This window comes from Salmo salar, chromosome 18, assembly GCF_965601325.2.
Source record: "Salmo salar chromosome 18, fSalSal1, whole genome shotgun sequence".
NCBI lineage: Eukaryota > Metazoa > Chordata > Actinopteri > Salmoniformes > Salmonidae > Salmo > Salmo salar.
The window spans coordinates 84737379-84755122 of record NC_138308.1 but is presented as its reverse complement, the minus strand read 5'-3'; the positions used below and the strand labels follow the sequence as shown (position 1 = coordinate 84755122).

The window sequence follows — 17744 nt, the reverse complement described above, 5'->3', positions numbered from 1 at the left end:
CACTACTGAGCCTCATTTTGACTTGTTTTATGGACATTACATCAAACTTGGATCAGCCTGTAGTGTGGTTTTCCACTTTAATTTTGAGTGTGACTCCAAATCCAGACCTCCATGGGTTGATAAATTGGATTTCCATTGATTATTTTTGTGTGATTTTGTTGTCAGCACATTCAACTATGTAAAGATAAAAGTATTTAATAAGATTATTTCATTCATTCAGATCTAGGATGTGTTATTTCAGTGTTCCCTTTATTTTTTTGAGCAGTGTATATATATATATATATATATATATATATATATATATGCAGCTGATCGCAACAGAAACCATTTAACTTTAAACCACAACTTCCATCAGATGTCTACAAATCTGACTGCAGCGTACATCAGACAGTGGCATCAAAACAACATTTTCAGAAATGAGCAGCAGCAATGTGATCTGTAATCTACTGCTAGGGCTTGATAGCTATTGACTAGACAGTAAAAAAATAATGGAGAGAGCTGTGATTATGGACTGGTAGTACATTAAGAAAACTGATGGGAGGCTTTTGCTCAGTGGGCCAACACAGGACCAGGGTTCGAATCCCGGACGGTCACAGGAGCGTAGGGTATCCACCATGCATGTAGAGAATAAATAGAGAGCTTGTCTGGACATCGAATCCTCAAAAAGTTCTACAGCTGCCCCATCGAGAGCATTCTGACTGGTTGCGTCACTGCATGGTATGGCAACTGCTCGGCCTCCGACCGCAAGGCACTACACATAGCGTAGTGCGAACAGCCCAGTACATCACTGGGGCCAAGCTTCCTGCCATCCAGGACCTCTATACCAGGCGGTGTCAGAGGAAGGCCCTAAAAATTGTCAAAGACTCCAGCCACCCTAGTCATAAACTGTTCTCTCTGCTACCGCACGGCAAGCAGTACCGGAGCGCCAAGTCTAGATCCAAGATGCTTCAAAACAGCTTCAACTCACAAACCATAAGACTCCTGAACATCTAATCAAATGGCTATCTCGACTATTTGCACCCCCCCCCCCCCCTTTTACGCTGCTGCTACTCTCTGTTTATTATCTATGCATAGTCACTTTAATAACTCTACCTACATGTACATATTACCTCAATTACCTTGACTAACCGGTGCCCCCGCACACTGACTCTGTACTGGTACCCCCTGTATATAGCCTCGGTATTGTAATTTTACTGCTGCTCTTTAATTATTTGTTTTAATTATTTTTCTTACAACTGCATTGTTGGTTAAGGGCTTGTAAGTAAGCATTTCACTGTAAGGTCTACACGTGTGGTATTCGGCGCATGTGACAAATAAAATGTGATTTCATTTGAAATCAGAGTAGTAATTTGTGAGCCGATACATTGACCTTTTTCTGAGAGGATATGTGGAACATATTACTGTTCTCTAAATAGGAGGGACTCTCCTGTTCTCAATTTGCCTTACTGTCTATAGACTAGCAGAGGCACCGACAACACCCGTTTTACTTTCACAGAGAGTACTCTCTGAACGCTTTAGTTCAGGGAGTTGGAGTACTGAGTTGTTGTTGTTGTCTTGTTCTGGATGGCAACCGTCTACATTCATGCTGTTAATTCAACCAGTCGTGTGTGTGTGTGTGTGTGTGTGTGTGTGTGTGTGTGTGTGTGTGTGTGTGTGTACGTGTGTGTAGTTATGGACACCAATTACCAGTAAAGCCTCTAAATGAACAATGAATACAGAGATTCATGTGCTGGAGATTGGTTGGTTATGTAAAATGACAAGTATATGAAAAGGAGATATGATTGTCTGAATAACAGATTGTGTGGCTGGAGAACCAAAACACATATAACACATCCCAAATGACACCCTATTCACAATGTAGTGCACTACCTTTGACCAGAGCACTGTGGGACTGTGTAGGGAACAGTGTGCTCTTTGGGATGCATCCATACAGTAACTAATGGGTGTTGTTACAGCAGCCTAATGTGGTGCTATATTGTAAAAAACCTTAGTTAAACTGTGATGGTGTTTTCAAAATGCAATGACATGTTGAGACTGGGTTACAAAACATGAGTCAATAGGAGTTGTGAAAGAGATCATTAGATACATTGGGGGGGGGGATCTAAAATGGATACACCCACCCCCCCACCCACCCACCCACCCACCCACCCACCCACCCACACACACACACACCCACACCTCCACCCACCCACACAACTACACCAGCCTCAGTCCCACACAAACACCACGTCTCTCTCTCACACAAACACACACACTCTCCCCATAACACAAACACACTCTCCCCCTAACACAAACACTCTCTCCCCCTAACACAAACACTCTCTCCCCCTCACACACAAACACACTCTCCCCCTCACACACACCTGAGGGCAGCACCAAAACAACACAAGGTCCAACCCTACAACCCATAGCTAAATGGACCCAGCATGTGAAACATGAATGAAGGAGGGAAGCATGGTGGGTTGTGATGGTTATAAATAGGATTGTGTTGAGCGGCTGTAAGAGCAGTGTGTGTGTGTGTGTGTGTGTGTGTGTGTGTGGGAACAGACAGGGTATTATACTGGTTGGCCTATCTGTGTCTGGCCCTGAGCCACTGGGAACACAGAGTAAATACTGAGATATACAGTACTGCACATGGATACAGACAGAAAACTCACTGACACTGTCAACACAGCTAGCAGGGAACACAGTTAAGAGACAGGTACTGTACACTGACGTACACAGTCAACACACTAACACAATAGCACAGCTAAATGAGACATTCAGTACTGTAGAGGGATACAGATATAACTCACTGACACAGTCAACACAGCTAAAGGAGAGACACCGTCTTCCATATAGGGCGTTACTCTCAACCACACACTATGTAGAAAAGTGTGTGCCATTTTAGACACCACTATCCTGAACACCGACAGCACATAGCCTACCCCGATCTAGACACATAGCCTACCCGATCTAGACACATAGCCTACCCCGATATAGACACATAGCCTACCCGATCTAGACACATAGCCTACCCGATCTAGACACATAGCCTACCCCGATCTAGACACATAGCCTACCCCGATCTAAACACATAGCCTACCCCGATCTAGACACATAGCCTACCCGATCTAGACACATAGCCTACCCCGATCTAGACACATAGCCTACCCCGATCTAGACACATAGCCTACCCCGATATAGACACATAGCCTACCCCGATATAGACACATAGCCTACCCCGATATAGACACACAGCCTACCCCGATATAGACACATAGCCTACCCCGATATAGACACATAGCCTACCCCGATCTAGACACATAGCCTACCCCGATCTAGACACATAGCCTACCCGATCTAGACACATAGCCTACCCCGATCTAGACACATAGTCTACCCGATCTAGACACATAGCCTACCCGACATAGACAAAAATAAGTAGCTCCAAATGGACCTTAGGTAGCCTACCCCACCCACTACACACTGCTGGGAATGCCAATGTCTCAATATCTCTATGCCAAATATGTTTGCAAGCAAGTGTGTGTGTGGTGTGTGTGTGAACAACATTGAATACGTCTTTAAATGCTGTATGACTCATTGTGTGTGTGTGTGTGTGTGTGTGTGTGTGTGTGTGTGTGTGTGTGTGTGTGTGTGTGTGTGTGTGTGTGTGTGTGTGTGTGTGCGCGCGCTTGTGGAAGCCTGTGCTGTGGCTTCCGTGAGCAGAGCAAGGGGGCAGCCTATTGGCCTAGATGTGCACGCACAACTGAAGCCTTCCCTATTGCCTGTGTGTCATTCTTTTAATCAAAACACTTTGATTTTCGTCCTGCCAATGCCATGGTTTGTGGCTGCAGCACGTATATGTTCATTTGCTGTAATCGAACTATATCAAATCTCTGAAAGGTCCGAAAAATAACATGAACGCACACGAGTTGACATGCTGGGCGAGCAGAGCGCGACACACCTCCATTTGACATTGACACACATTTCCCACGTGTCGCGCACACACCGCGCGCATACAGCCTCACGCGGGTCTATCCCCATCCCCCAGCCCGAGACACACAAATACACAGACAAAAACAGAAGGTATAACCATATTATATGGGGGGAGGGGTGGGTGTTATCTCTGTCTGGGGAGTGAAAACACTGAACAAAGACCGTCAATGGCAACGCCACAAGTGCGCGCGCACACACACACCTACCCCTTCTTGCCGTCGTGAAAAAATGACATATTTATCCCTATATCCCATTGTTAGTGATAATAAACAGAGCGCCATGCTAAACCAGGCACTGTTTACAAGTACCCTATACCAGTGCATGTTTTGACTCAGCGGGGTAAAGACGGGGGTCACAGCTCAAATGATCATAACAAACTGTAACATTATTCTCAGCGTGCACACTGTTGCAGAATAGGGAAAAAATGCATTTATATACCCGAATTTGGTGGATAAATGGCATGTTCTCGCTCCGTCCATCAAAACCTTTTGTCCTAAATGGGTTGTTTTTTACTTGCATTGCTGGCCTATACCAGTGCATGTTTTGACTCAGCGGGGTAAAGACTGGGGTCACAGCTCAAATGATCATAACAAACTGTAACATTATTCTCATCATGCACACTGTTGCAGAATGTAAAATAATATGCATTTATGTACGAATTTGGTGAATAAATGGCATGCTCTCACTCTGCCCATCAAAATCTTTTGTCCTAAACGTGTTGTTTTTTACTTGCATTGCTACACGACTGTTGAGGTTATTTGAAAATTATGACAAAAGACTTGCCTAAAATTACACGAAAAAACGAAACACTAACACTATGTTATTAACAATTATTTTGTGAAATAACAATAGTGTACTTACCTTAAGTCAACAAAAAATTCTGACAAAATAAAGACGTCTAAAGAAATAACGTTATGCAAATGACACAACTCTTGTCTCTTTTTCAGTGATTTCTTGTTTTCACACTTGTCCCTCGGATGCTCCCAACAATCTTTCTTGATATTTCAATTTCTTCCACCTCCGTTATTTTTCGCTGACCGTTCTTCAGTTTCACAGGGCTTTATTTTTTTTTTAAATGTTGTTTTACCGTTCTTTCAGGAAAAGAAATATGGACCCGTCAATCAAGAGACACGGATAACGTTACTTTACTACGATTTAGGGGAGGGACAACTATGGCTTTATGAAAAGTAACCGTTAGGAGGCCAATATTTAGCATATATTTAATAAAAGCGTTCAAATTGCAAGACTATCCTAAATTGACAACTACAATGGTTATCTAACGACTAAATGGCGATGTGATATTGGCGAAAGCTCTTCGTCTAAGTCTCGGCTCCCCCCCTCTCACGGGTGATGGTAGGCGCCTGTTGTTGAAATAGCTTGTGCAACAAAACGCCCACGCATTCCAAGGTTCTGGTTACAGCTTTGAGGTAGATACGATGATGCGAAAAACAGTGCTATTGGGGATGTGCCAAAAGAACAAATATACACAACTCAAAGTAAAACAGAGAGAAATGGCAAAGGATGTTTTTGTGAAGGATGTCAAAGGGGTAAGCTACCGGGTAGGAAAGCGAGGCAGGGAATGGTGTTTGGATCCTGGAAAGCTTAGTGCAGAGGTGTTGTGTCGGAATGGTTTGAGATAAACGGATTAACTGAAGGCTACTAAACTTTTCGATCCTTGGAGACATAATGCTATTTTTGGGGGAACTTTTTGTTTTGTTAGATTTTATGTGATTGGGGTGTGACAAGTTGGGTATCCAATACATTTTTCTCTCTCAATTCACATATGTTTACATTGCCTAATCAAGGGAAATGGATAATAAACAAAGGTGAAATAAACTAACAGTAAACATTACACTAAAAAACTGTGTACAGTGTTGTAACAATATTCAAATAGTTGAATTACAAAACGGAAAACAAACAGATACATTTGGGTTGTATATACAGTGGCGTTTGTGCCTCACTGGTTGCCATTTTCTTGTAGCTTGACAACTCACACAATTCTTCCACTGCACTGTCGTGCACTACATACATACAAGTCTGAGAATTCCACAATTTCTAAAGGTGCTACACAGGATTTAATTTTACATTTTTACATTGCAATTTCAGAAAACGTCCATAATATACACTATATATACAAAGTATGTGGAAACCCCAATAAATGAGTTGATTCAGCTATTTCAGGCACACCCGTTGCTGACAGGTGTATAAAATTGAGTATACCGCCATGCAATCTCCATAGACAAACATTGTCAGTAGAATGGCCTAACTGAAGAGCTCAGTGACTTTCAACGTGCCACCGTCATAGGATGCCACCTTTCCAACAAGTCAGTTTGTCAAATTTCTGCCCTGCTACAACTGCCCCGGTCAACTGTAAGTGCTGTTATTGTGAAGTGGAAACGTCTAGGAGCAACATCGGCTCAGCCACGAGGTAGTAATCTCACAAAACGGGACCACTGAAAGCGTGTGGTGCGTAAAAATCATCTATCCTCGGTTGCAACACTCACTACCGACTTCCAAACTGCTTCTGGAAGCAACGTCAGCTTAAGAACTGTTCATCGGGAGCTTTGTTAAATGGGTTTCCATGGCCAAGCAGCTGCACACTAGCCTAAGATTACCATGTGCAATGCCAAGCGTCAGCTGGAGTGGTGTAAAGCTCACCACCATTGGACTCTGGATCAGTGGAAAAGCGTTCTCTAGAGTGATAAATCATGCTTCGCCATCTGGCAATCCAACGGACAAATCTGGGTTTGGCAGATACCAGGAGAACTCTACCTGCCCCAATACATAGTGCCAACTGTAAAGTTTGGTGAAGGAGGAATAATGATCTGGGGATGTTTGTCATGGTTCTAGCCAGGCCCCTTAGTTCCAGTGAAGGCAAATCTTAAAATGCTCATGATTTTGGAAGATGTTCGACGAGCAGGTGTCCACATACTTTTGGTCATGTAGCGTCTCTGCAGTAATAGTGGAATGATAGTGTTTCACAGTATTACTTACCCATTGTTGTGATTGGCTGTGATATTCACCTATTGATTCCTCCCACCGGAGTGACATGTGTTGTCAAAATGGGAAAGCTGTTTTGACTTTTTGGCTGTGTTATCTAGTGGAAATTGGGTCAAGCTGCCAATGTAGAAAGTGCTCTGTCATTACCTGGTTGCAAAGATTCTTCTTAATTTCAGTTTGTGTTGGGGGGAAAAGCACTGAATAGTATAGGTAATCATTTTACCATCTAAATCACTGTGAAATATTTTTCACCGAAAATATCATTTCACAGCTGTTTGAAGCTGGTGAAGCAAAAGTAAAGGGCTGAAGCGCGAGTCTCCGCCATGTCACAGGGACTTAGAATTTTTTTTTTTTTTATCTAGACAAGTCAGTTAAAGTTAAGAACAAATTCTTATTTACAATGACGGTCTACACCGGCCAAACCCAAACGATGCTGGGCCAATTGTGCGCCGCTCTATGGGACTCCCAATCACGGCCAGTTGTGCTACAGCTTGGATTTGAACCAGGGTGTCTGTAGTGACGCCTGTAGCACAGAGATGCAGTGCCTTAGACCGCTGCGCCACTCTGAAAATGGGATGTGGGGGAGGAGAGATTTGTTTTGAATGTAGCCCAGTGTTGTTGCAATTCACCTAGCTTCCACATAGAGGAGGAATTCTGAGAAATTGTATGTGTAGTGTCTTTAAGTTGTTTGTGGTGACGAGGGGCGTTGAACAAAACAATGTCATCAGCGATTGGATCATCTCTAACCAATAAAAGTATGTAAGCCAATGAGACATTCAAACCGCTGCTTTAAATCAAATCAAATCAAATTGTATTAGTCACATGCTCCGAATACAACAGGTGTAGACCTTACAGTGAAATGCTTACTTACAAGCCCCTAACCAACAGTGCAGTTTCAAAAAATATGATTAAGAATAAGAGATAAAAGTAACAAGTAATTAAAGAGCAGCAGTAAAAAAATAACAATTTATACAGGTGGGTGCCGGTACAGAGTCAATGTGCAGGGGCACCGGTTAGTTGAGGTAGTATGTACATGTAGGTAGAGTTAATTAAAGTGACTATGCATAGATGACAACAGAGAGTGGCAGTGGTGTGGAGGGGGGGGGGGGGTGCGAATAGTCTGGGTAGCCATTTGACTAGACGTTCAGGAGTGTTATTGCTTAGGTGTAGAAGCTGTTTAGAAGCCGCTTGGACCTAGACTTGGTGCTCCGGTACCGCTTGCCGTGTGGGAGCAGAGAGAACAGTCTATGACTAGGGTGGCTGGAGTCTCTGACAATTTTTAGGGCCTTCCTCTGACACCGCCTGGTATAGAGTTCCTGGATGGCAGGAAGCTTGGCCCCAGTGATGTACTGGGCTGTTCTCACTACCCTCTGTTGCCATACCAGGCAGTGATGCAACCAGTCAGGATGCTCTCAATGGTGCATCTGTAGAACCTTTTGAGGACCCATGCCAAATCTTTTCAGTCTCCTGAGGGGGAATAGGTTTTGTCGTGTCCGCTTCATGACTGTCATGGTGTGCTTGGACCATGTTAGTTTGTTGATGTGGACACCAAGGAACTTGAAGCTCTCAACCTGCTCCATCGATGAGAATGGGGGCGTGCTCGGTCCTCTTTTTTCAGTAGTCCAAAATCATCTCTTTTGTCTTGATCACGTTGAGGGAGAGGTTGTTGTCCTGGCACCACATGGCCAGGTCTCTGACCTCCTCCCTATAGACTCTCTGGTTGTTGTCGGTGATCAGGCCTACCACTGTTGTGTCATTGGCAAATTTAATGATGGTGTTGGAGTCGTGCCTGGCCGTTCAGTCATGAGTGAACAGGGAGTACAGGAGGGGGCTGAACACGCACCCCTGAGGGGCCCCTGTGTTGAGGATCAACGTGGTGGATGTGTTGTTACTTACCCTTACCACGTGGGGGTGTCCCGTCAGGAAGTCCAGGATCCAGTTGAAGAGGGAGGTGTTTAGTCCCAGGGTCCTTAGCTTAGTGATGAGCTTTGGGGGCATTATGGTGTTGAACGCTGAGCTGTTGTCAATGAATAGCATTCTCACATAGGTGTTCCTTTTGTCCAGGTGGGAAAGGGCGGTGTGGAGTGCACTAGAGACTGCATCGTCTGTGGATCGGTTGGGGCGGTATGCAAATTGGAGTGGGTCTAGGGTTTCTGGGATGATGTTGTTGATATGAGCCATGACCAGCCTTTCAAAGCACTTCATGTCTACAGACGTGAGTGCTACGGGTCGGTAGTCATTTAGGCAGGTTACCTTAGTGTTCTTGGGCACAGGCACTATGGTGGTCTGCTTAAACATGTTGGTATTACAGACTCGGACAGGGATCGAGTCTGAGTCTGCTAGTTGGTAAGCGCATGCTCGGAGTACATGTCCTGGTAATCCGTCTGGCCCTGCAGCCTTGTGAATGTGGACCTGTCTAAAGGTCTTACTCACATCGGCTGTGGAGAGTGTGATCACACAGTCTTACGGTACAGCTGGTACTCTCATGCATGTTTCAGTGTTATTTGCCTCAAAGCGAGCATAGAAGTAGTTTAGCTCGTCGGGTAGGCTCGTGTCACTGGGCAGCTCTCGGCTGTGCTTCCCTTTGTAGTCTGTAATAGTTTGCAGGACCTGCCACATCCGACGAGCGTTAGAGCCGGTGTAGTATGACTCAATCTTTGTCCGGTATTGACGCCTTGCCTGTTTGATGGTTCATCGGAGGGCATAGCGGGATTTCTTATAAGCTTCCGGGTTAGAGTCCCGCTCTTTGAAAGCGGCAGTTCTAGCCTTTAGCTCAGTGCGGATGTTGCCTGTAATCCATGGCTTCTGGTTGGGGTATGTACGTACAGTCAATGTGAGGACGACGTCATCGATGCACTTATTGATGAAGCCAATGACAGATGTGGTTTACTCCTCAATGCCATTAGAGGAATCCCGGAACATATTCCAGTCTGTGCTAGAAAAACAGTCCTGTAGCTTTGCATCTGCTTCATCTGACCACTTTTTTATTGATCTAGTCACTGATGTTTCCACGTGTGGTCTGGCTCTGGCCCAACCTAACAGTTTATGGACAAATCAGATGGCCCCGAATGGGTTTGAATTCGGTGAAGGGTCAGGGAGGAACTCAGATCCAGACTCACTGCAGAGAAGAAACTAATGTCTGTGGCCGGAGCAAGGAGTCTGGGTAGCCAGGCAACTTTTCTTATGGTAGAAAGTCACATATCTTGCTGCTGTGATGGCACACTGTGATTTTTCACCCAACAGATATGGGAGTTTATCAAAATTGGATTTGTTTTTGAATTCTTTGTGGGTCTGTAATCTGAGGGAAATATGTGTCTCTTATAGTCATACATTTGGCAGGAGGTTAGGAAGTACAGCTCAGTTTCTACTAGAGGTCGAGCGATTAATCGGAATGGCCGATTAATTAGGGCCGATTTCAAGTTGTCATAACAATCGGTAATCGGAATTTTTGGACACCGATTTGCCGTTTTTTAATTATTTTTATAATTTTTATATATATATATTTAACTAGGCAAGTCAGTTAAGTACACATTCTTATTTTCAATGACGGGCTAGGAACGGCGGGTTAACTGCCTTGTTCAGGGGCAGAACGATAGACTTTTACCTTGTCAGCTCGGGGATTCAATCTTGCAACCTTACGGTTAACTAGTCCAACGCTCTAACCACCTGCTTTACATTGCACTCCACAAGGAGCCTGCCTGTTACGCGAATGCAGTAAGAAGCCAAGGTAAGTTGCTAGCTAGCATTAAACTTATCTTATAAAAAACAATCAATCAATCATAATCACTAGTTAACTACACATGGTTGATGATATTACTAGTTTATCTAGCCTGTCCTGCGTTGCATATAATCAATGCGGTGCGCATTTGCGAAAAAGGACTGTCATTGCTCCAACGTGTACCTAACCATAAAAATCAATGTCTTTCTTAAAATCAATACACAAGTATATATTTTTAAACCTGCATATTTAGTTAATATTGCCTGCTAACATGAATTTCTTTTAACTAGGGAAAATGTGTCACCTCTTGCAACAGAGTCAGGGTATATGCAGCAGTTTGGGCCGCCTGGCTCGTTGCGAACTGTGTGAAGACTATTTCTTCCTAACAAAGACAGCCAACTTCGCCAAATGGGAGATGATTTAACAAAAGCGCATTTGCAAAAAAAGCACAATCGTTGCACAACTGTACCTAACCATAAACATCAATGCCTTTCTTAAAATCAATACACAGAAGTATATATTTTTAAACCTGCATATTTAGCTAAAAGAAATCCAGGTTAGCAGGCAATATTAACCAGGTGAAATTCTGTCACTTCTCTTGCGTTCATTGCTCGCAGAGTCAGGGTATATGCAACAGTTTGGGCCGCCTGGCTCGTTGCGAATTAATTTGCCAGAATTGTACGTAATTATGACATAATATTGAAGGTTGTGCAATGTAACAGGAATATTTAGACTTAAGGATGCCACCCGTTAGATAAAATACGGAACAGTTCCGTATTTCACTGAAAGAAAAAACGTTTTGTTTACGAGATTATAGTTTCCGGATTCGACCATATTAATGACCTAAGGCTCGTATTTCTGCGTGTTTATTATATTATAATTAAGTCTATGATTTGATAGAGTAGTCTGACTGAGCGGTGGTAGGCAGCAGCAGGCTCGTAAGCATTCATTCAAACAGCACTTTCGTGCGTTTTGCCAGCAGCTCTTCGCTGTACTTCAAGCATTGCGCTGTTTATGACTTCAAGCCTATCAACTCCCAAGATTATGCTGGTGTAACTGATGTGAAATGGCTAGCTAGTTAGCGGGGTGCACGCTAATAGAGTTTCAAATGTCACTCGCTCTGAGACTTGGAGTAGTTGTTCCTCTTGCTCCTTATGGGTAACGCTGCTTCGAGGGTGGCTGTTGTCGATGTGTTCCTGGTTCGAGCCCAGGTAGGAGCGAGGAGAGGGACGGAAGCTATACTCTTACACTGACAATACTAAAGTGCCTATAAGAACATCCAATAGTCAAAGGTATATGAAATACAAATCATATAGAGAGAAATAGTCCTATAATTCCTATAATAACTACAACCTAAAACTTTTTACTTGGGAATATTGAAGACTCATGTTAAAAGGAACCACCAGCTTTCATATGTTCTCATGTTCTGAGCAAGGAAGTTAAACGTTAGCTTTCTTACATGGCACATATTGCACTTTTACTTTCTTCTCCAACACTTTGTTTTTGCATTATTTAAACCAAATTGAACATGTTTCATTATTTATTTGAGGCTAAATTGATTTTATTGATGTATTATATTAAGTTAAAATAAGTGTTCATTCAGTATTGTTGTAATTGTCAGTATTACAAATAAATAAAAAGAATCGGCCGATTAATCGGCATTGGCTTTTTTTTGGGGTCCTCCAATAATCGGTATCGGCGTTAAAAAATCATAATCGTTCAACCTCTAGTTTCTACCTTATTTTGTGGGTGGTGTGCACATTGCCTGTCTTCTCTCGAGCCAGGTCTGCCTATGACGGCCTCTCAATAGCAAGTCTATGCTGAGTCTGCACATAGTCAAAGCTTTTTTTACATTTTGGGTCAGTCACAGTGGTCAGGTATTCTGCCACTGTGTACTCTGTTTAGGTCGAAATAGCATTCCAGTTTGTTCTGTTTTTTTGGTTAATTCTTGCCAATTTGTCAAGTAATTATCTTTTTGTTTTATCATGATTTGGTTGGGTCTAATTGTGTTGCGCTCTCTCTCGGTCTCTCACTCGCTCTCTCTCACACACACAACACACACACACACACACACACACACACACACACACACACACACACACACACACACACACACACACACACACACACACACACACAGATCCTCATTAAGTTACAGTGACACACCACAGACTCATTTCTGTTGGCATGATGCACCACAAACACCCTCCTCTCCCAGTCTCCCTCAAGTTACCTCCAACTCCAGTCAACAGCAGCATCTGATGAGACATCATTTCAGTTCTCCCAAAAAATTGAATGCAATAAAAAACATCTAACACACAGTCATTTACAGTTGTAAACTCACAAGGACCATTCAGCTGGTCTTATCAGCCTCAAGCAGCCACGATTCGGTTGAAAGGGCTTAGGGGTCGATTTGGATTGGGAAATAGACTGCCTTAGCCATCCTTCATTTTAACAGTGACATCCATGAGACATATTTATGCATTAGAATTTGCAGGCAGTTAACGTGATCGAACCTTGAAGCGTAGGACATACAGATAGTGGAAACCATGTGCAGCCTAAATCCTTCGAACCGTTCAACATCCCATCAAAATGAATACAGTGACCTTGACCATGTGTCAGAAGGTGGTTTTTAGAGGAGTGTCCCAACCCACACAGGTCACTATGACATAGACAGGTCAAATATCATTCACAGGAAATGGTTTGAAAGTCAACCGTGGAAACTCCCCATGGAAAACATGCCAGTTCAGTTTGGAGCGCAGTTTGCCAAGTCAGTGTATAAATCTTAATGTCAACAAATGAGTCGTGTTAGTTACAGTCAAGAAAATAATACATTATCATCAACTCAACAGTCCAATTTGACAAGGTACCATAGCTTACTTAACCACACAATGAAATACAGGAACAGCCGTTGGCTTTAGAGCAGGGAAATAAAAGGTGTTTTATTTATTTGGTTGATAAGGATATCGCAGACCAACTGTTGAACCAGGAACTAGGCCACTTGAAGTGCAGAATGGAACAATATAGGAATTGTTTTGGCACTGAGAAGCAAGCACTGTGCTTCAAATACATTTTTATTGGTCACATACACATGGTTAGCAGATGTTATTGCGAGTGTAGCAAAGTGCTTGTGCGTCTAGTTCCGACAGTGCAGCAATATCTAACGAGTAGTGTGTGTGTGTGTGTGTGCGTGCATCCGTGCTTGGCTTTAAAAATCATGTGCAGGACTTTAAAAAACATCAAACCGTTGATCAATTATTCAACTGGTAGCTTTTTGAGCAGTCCATCCATATGTCCATGTTGTTCATTTCCCCAACCTCCCCACTCCCACTTCATTATCTGAATGTGTGCCGATCAAATAACAGTCCTCACACAGTATTGATCCACCAGACATTGGTTCAAACAATATTAGAAATCGTACAAATCTTCCGCTGTGCTTGATCAAGCTTTACCTGGCACAATGGAACCAATGTAACATTCCCAAAAGTGAAAATCATCCACCCCGCCCGTCTGTCACTCCAGATTAATCCAACACTCAAGGCATTTTGAAATATTTTGAATACTATTTGAACCCAGGTCTGTCTGCTGGACAGGGCTGTAGTCAATTATAGTGTAGTGATGATGAGATTGGAGCTGTTGTTAGACTTCTGTCTAACAAAGAAGAGTCCTGTTTCAGTCTGACTGATGATGTATGTTTCCATCTAACCCAGCCTCATAACAACATGTCCTTCTTCTGCCAAATGAATAGTCAGAAATCTCATTCCAGCTGTTCACAATGTCCCTCCATCCCAGTCTTTCAGGGTCCTACATTCCAGCAGATATCCTCCCAATGTAAAACATGTTTACATTGCCAAAGCAAGTGCAGTAGATAAAAAGCTGAAGAGAAATATACAACAACAAATGTACAGTAAACATTACACTCACAAACTCTCTCTCTTGTTCCGTCCTTCAGATGATCACAGCAAACTCAAAGTCAGTGAATTCCGATTCCTTGTTCCACATGATGATCACCAGGACTTTGGGCCTAAGCGTGACAATCACCTTCATCATCATTGTGTTTGAATATTGCCTCTTCTCTTACTCTCAGAGCTTTGCTGCACTTGATCCCTGATCTTGTTGCAAGGTCCCAGTTTAATCCGTTTAACTGACTCCTAATTTTCCCGTCTTGGTCATTTCTCTCTCGCTCTCTCTCCTGGTGTTTTTGCCCTGATGGTTTCTTAGATCTTCAGAATATTGCCTCCTCTTCCTCAAATGATTATTGATGATGTTCTGGATGTGGTGTTTCAGACTGATTGCTTTGCTCCCCTCGTTCTCTGATGTCCCTGATCAGCTGCAGGCTCCTTTTAATCTGTTTATCTTAACCCCGCCACCACCTCTTGCCCACCTCCCTCGGCTCCATCCTACCCCGTCGCCATTTAACCTCTCCGTGCTGCACTCTGTTCCTGCTGTCCTTGTTACAGAGAAACAGGGTTAATGTATATATGTAGGATCTTAATTTGAGCCAGTTTGCTAAAGAAGGAAAATAATCCTGCAGCAACAGGAAATGTGAATTATTATGTGGATTAAAATGAATGGACATTTTTGTAGGGAGTTGATGTATTTTTTGTTAGGGCAAATCAAGTATGGAATTGCAAAGTGGAAATTACAAACTTTAGAGGCATTTTGTAAACTAAATACACTATACGTTTGCGTTTCCTGCTGTGCAGGAAAATTCTCAGCAACATAAGAGTGATCAAATTAAGATCCTGCATCTGTAGTTCCACAGAAAGGGAAAAACAACAGGAAACAACTCAATGGTAATGATCCAGGCCCACTCACCACTCTCAGCTTTCTCCCTCTCTCAACCCAAATGGCTCATATGATGTTCTGTTTGGGACCACAATACTGACAGAGACTTTAAATGCAGTATGGTTGGTGTATTAAGCTGAATGTCTTTGGGGTTTGAGGAAGTTCCTTCTCAGGAATTTAAAGTTATTTGTATTAAAATGAATTGAATGAAGTTGTTTTATTTAAGATGTGAGCCTTAAAGATGTGTTACGAGAAAAACAAGTTAGCATTACTTTGCAGAAATCGCTGATTACCTTCCTGACTTTCTCCTCATCTAAGATGTTTTTTAATGGACATCCACCTTCTACATTTTTTAAAATAAATAGATCAAATATAATTTTACAGGAACATTTACAAACTCAGCAACTCCACAAAAGTATAAAAGAAAGGAGATGAGACACCGCAACAACAATAACAAAAAACAGTGATTACAGAACGGCAGTTTTTGCGGTTGCATTGCTGAGCTTTCTTACCAAGTGGCGCAGCGGTCTAAGGCACTGCATCTCAATGCAAGAGCTGTCACTACAGTCTCTGGTTCGAATCCAGGCGGAATCACATCCAGCTGTGATTGGGAGTCCCCATAGGGCAGCAAAAATTGGCCAAGCATCGTCCGGGTTTGGCCGGGGTAGACTGTCATTGTAAATAAGAATTTGTTCTTAATTAACTGACTTGCCTAGTTATATAAAGGTTAAATAAATAATAAGGTTGAAAAGTTATTGACCTTTGCTGTTAATTTGATTACAGCTCAAGCATCAACGTTGAAAGCTGTAGAGAACCAGATGAAAGCTGTAGAGAACGAGATAGACCAGCTGCAGAAAGACAAGATGACGAAAATGTGAAGTATGGTTTCCATTATTATAATTTCAAAATTAAAATGTGCTGAAAATGTTAAATAGTCTTATTTGTGAAGTTGTCTTCTCCTTGTGAACAGTAGGTACCAGTAAGCTACAAACATGTTTTGTTTCCTGTTCTTGTCTCTTATACCTACCAAGGTAGCTTTTTCAGTTTGACTTTAAGGTGAAACTCTTGGGCCACATGACACCACAATCATATTAGTCTAGAAAAAAGTCAATATAGACATTGGCAACGGATACAACACAAACACAGGTACTTTAATGTTTTGTGACATTTTCTCTCATTGTTATTTTTATAAAACATATGCTTTCCCTTATCCACATTTGTCTTTCCTCTCTCTCCCTCGCTCTCCTCTCTCCCTTGCTCTCTCTCTCTGTCCCTCCCTCTCTCTCTCCCTCGCTTTCCTCCCACTCTCCCCCTCCCCCTCGCGCTCTCTCTCTCTTTCTCTCTCGCTCTCTCTCTCTCTCTCTCTCTCTCTCTCTCTGTCACAGGGATCTTTACAGCTCCAGTTGAAGGACTGCTTCAAGAGAAAAACCATTCGAATGAATGTGATGAAGGATGGAGCAGCTATTGGATATGATCACAACTCCAGTGATGACATAGCGAGCAACGGGTTCATGGTGTCCATGGAGGTCAGATATCAGGTCTGGATGACCCTCATCAGTCACACTCACATTCTTGGTGAGGAACTATTGACCACATTCAATGGCTTTCTGCTCTTCCCCATGTGAGTAGAGAGCCGGTGTGAGAAGGCTATCCATTGCACCTTGCATATGTGTCTTTACAGCCAATGTAAGAAAAGTAATCTTTGCATTATACATGAATAGCTAACGAATAATGTCCGTGCTATATTGAATTTACATTACATGTGCAATATGTAATGACACATCTTTATTTTTGTTCTGATTGAAGATAATGTAAAGAAAGCATTTATTTGATCAAACAAATAAAATATATTCACAGCAAGAATGTTCTTAGCTTTGTAGCTGTGGTAACTGCATTATAGGGACACACACAGTCCATCTGAAACACTATTTCACTACACTGAAACATGGTATTAACATATTCTGTTTGACCCTAACCCTGGAGATTAAATAAGTATGTTGTTATTGTTGTGTGTGTGTCTGAGAGAGAGAGAATTAACAAAAAAACAGAGTAAACTAGAATGCTATTTGGCCCTAAACAGAGAGTACACAGTGGCAGAATACCTGACAACTGTGACACTGTGACAAGCTTTGACTATGTACAGACTCAGTGAGCATAGCCTTGCTATTGAGAGAGGCCACAGTAGGCAGAACTGGCTCTCAAGAAAAGACAGGCTATGTGCACACTGCCCACAAAATGACGTGGAAACTGAGCTGCACTT

The 17744-nt window shown here is 42.7% G+C and overlaps 1 protein-coding gene and 1 long non-coding RNA gene across 2 annotated transcripts in view; one reads left to right on the top strand and one right to left on the bottom strand.

The window, feature by feature from the left end:
• The window catches only part of ndrg2 (NDRG family member 2), a 38272-nt gene extending 32944 nt beyond the window's left edge, over positions 1 to 5328 (bottom strand). The window contains exon 1 of the mRNA XM_014156516.3: positions 4840 to 5328. The gene's annotated coding sequence lies outside the window, so the exon portion shown is untranslated. The remainder of the gene's footprint in view (positions 1 to 4839) is intronic.
• A 57-nt stretch (positions 5329 to 5385) lies between these two features.
• On the top strand, positions 5386 to 17347 carry LOC106577999 (uncharacterized). Its single transcript, XR_001322254.2, has 3 exons — positions 5386 to 5525; positions 16268 to 16363; positions 16870 to 17347. It is a non-coding gene; the product is annotated as an uncharacterized LOC106577999 (long non-coding RNA).
• The last annotated feature ends 397 nt before the right edge of the window (positions 17348 to 17744 follow it).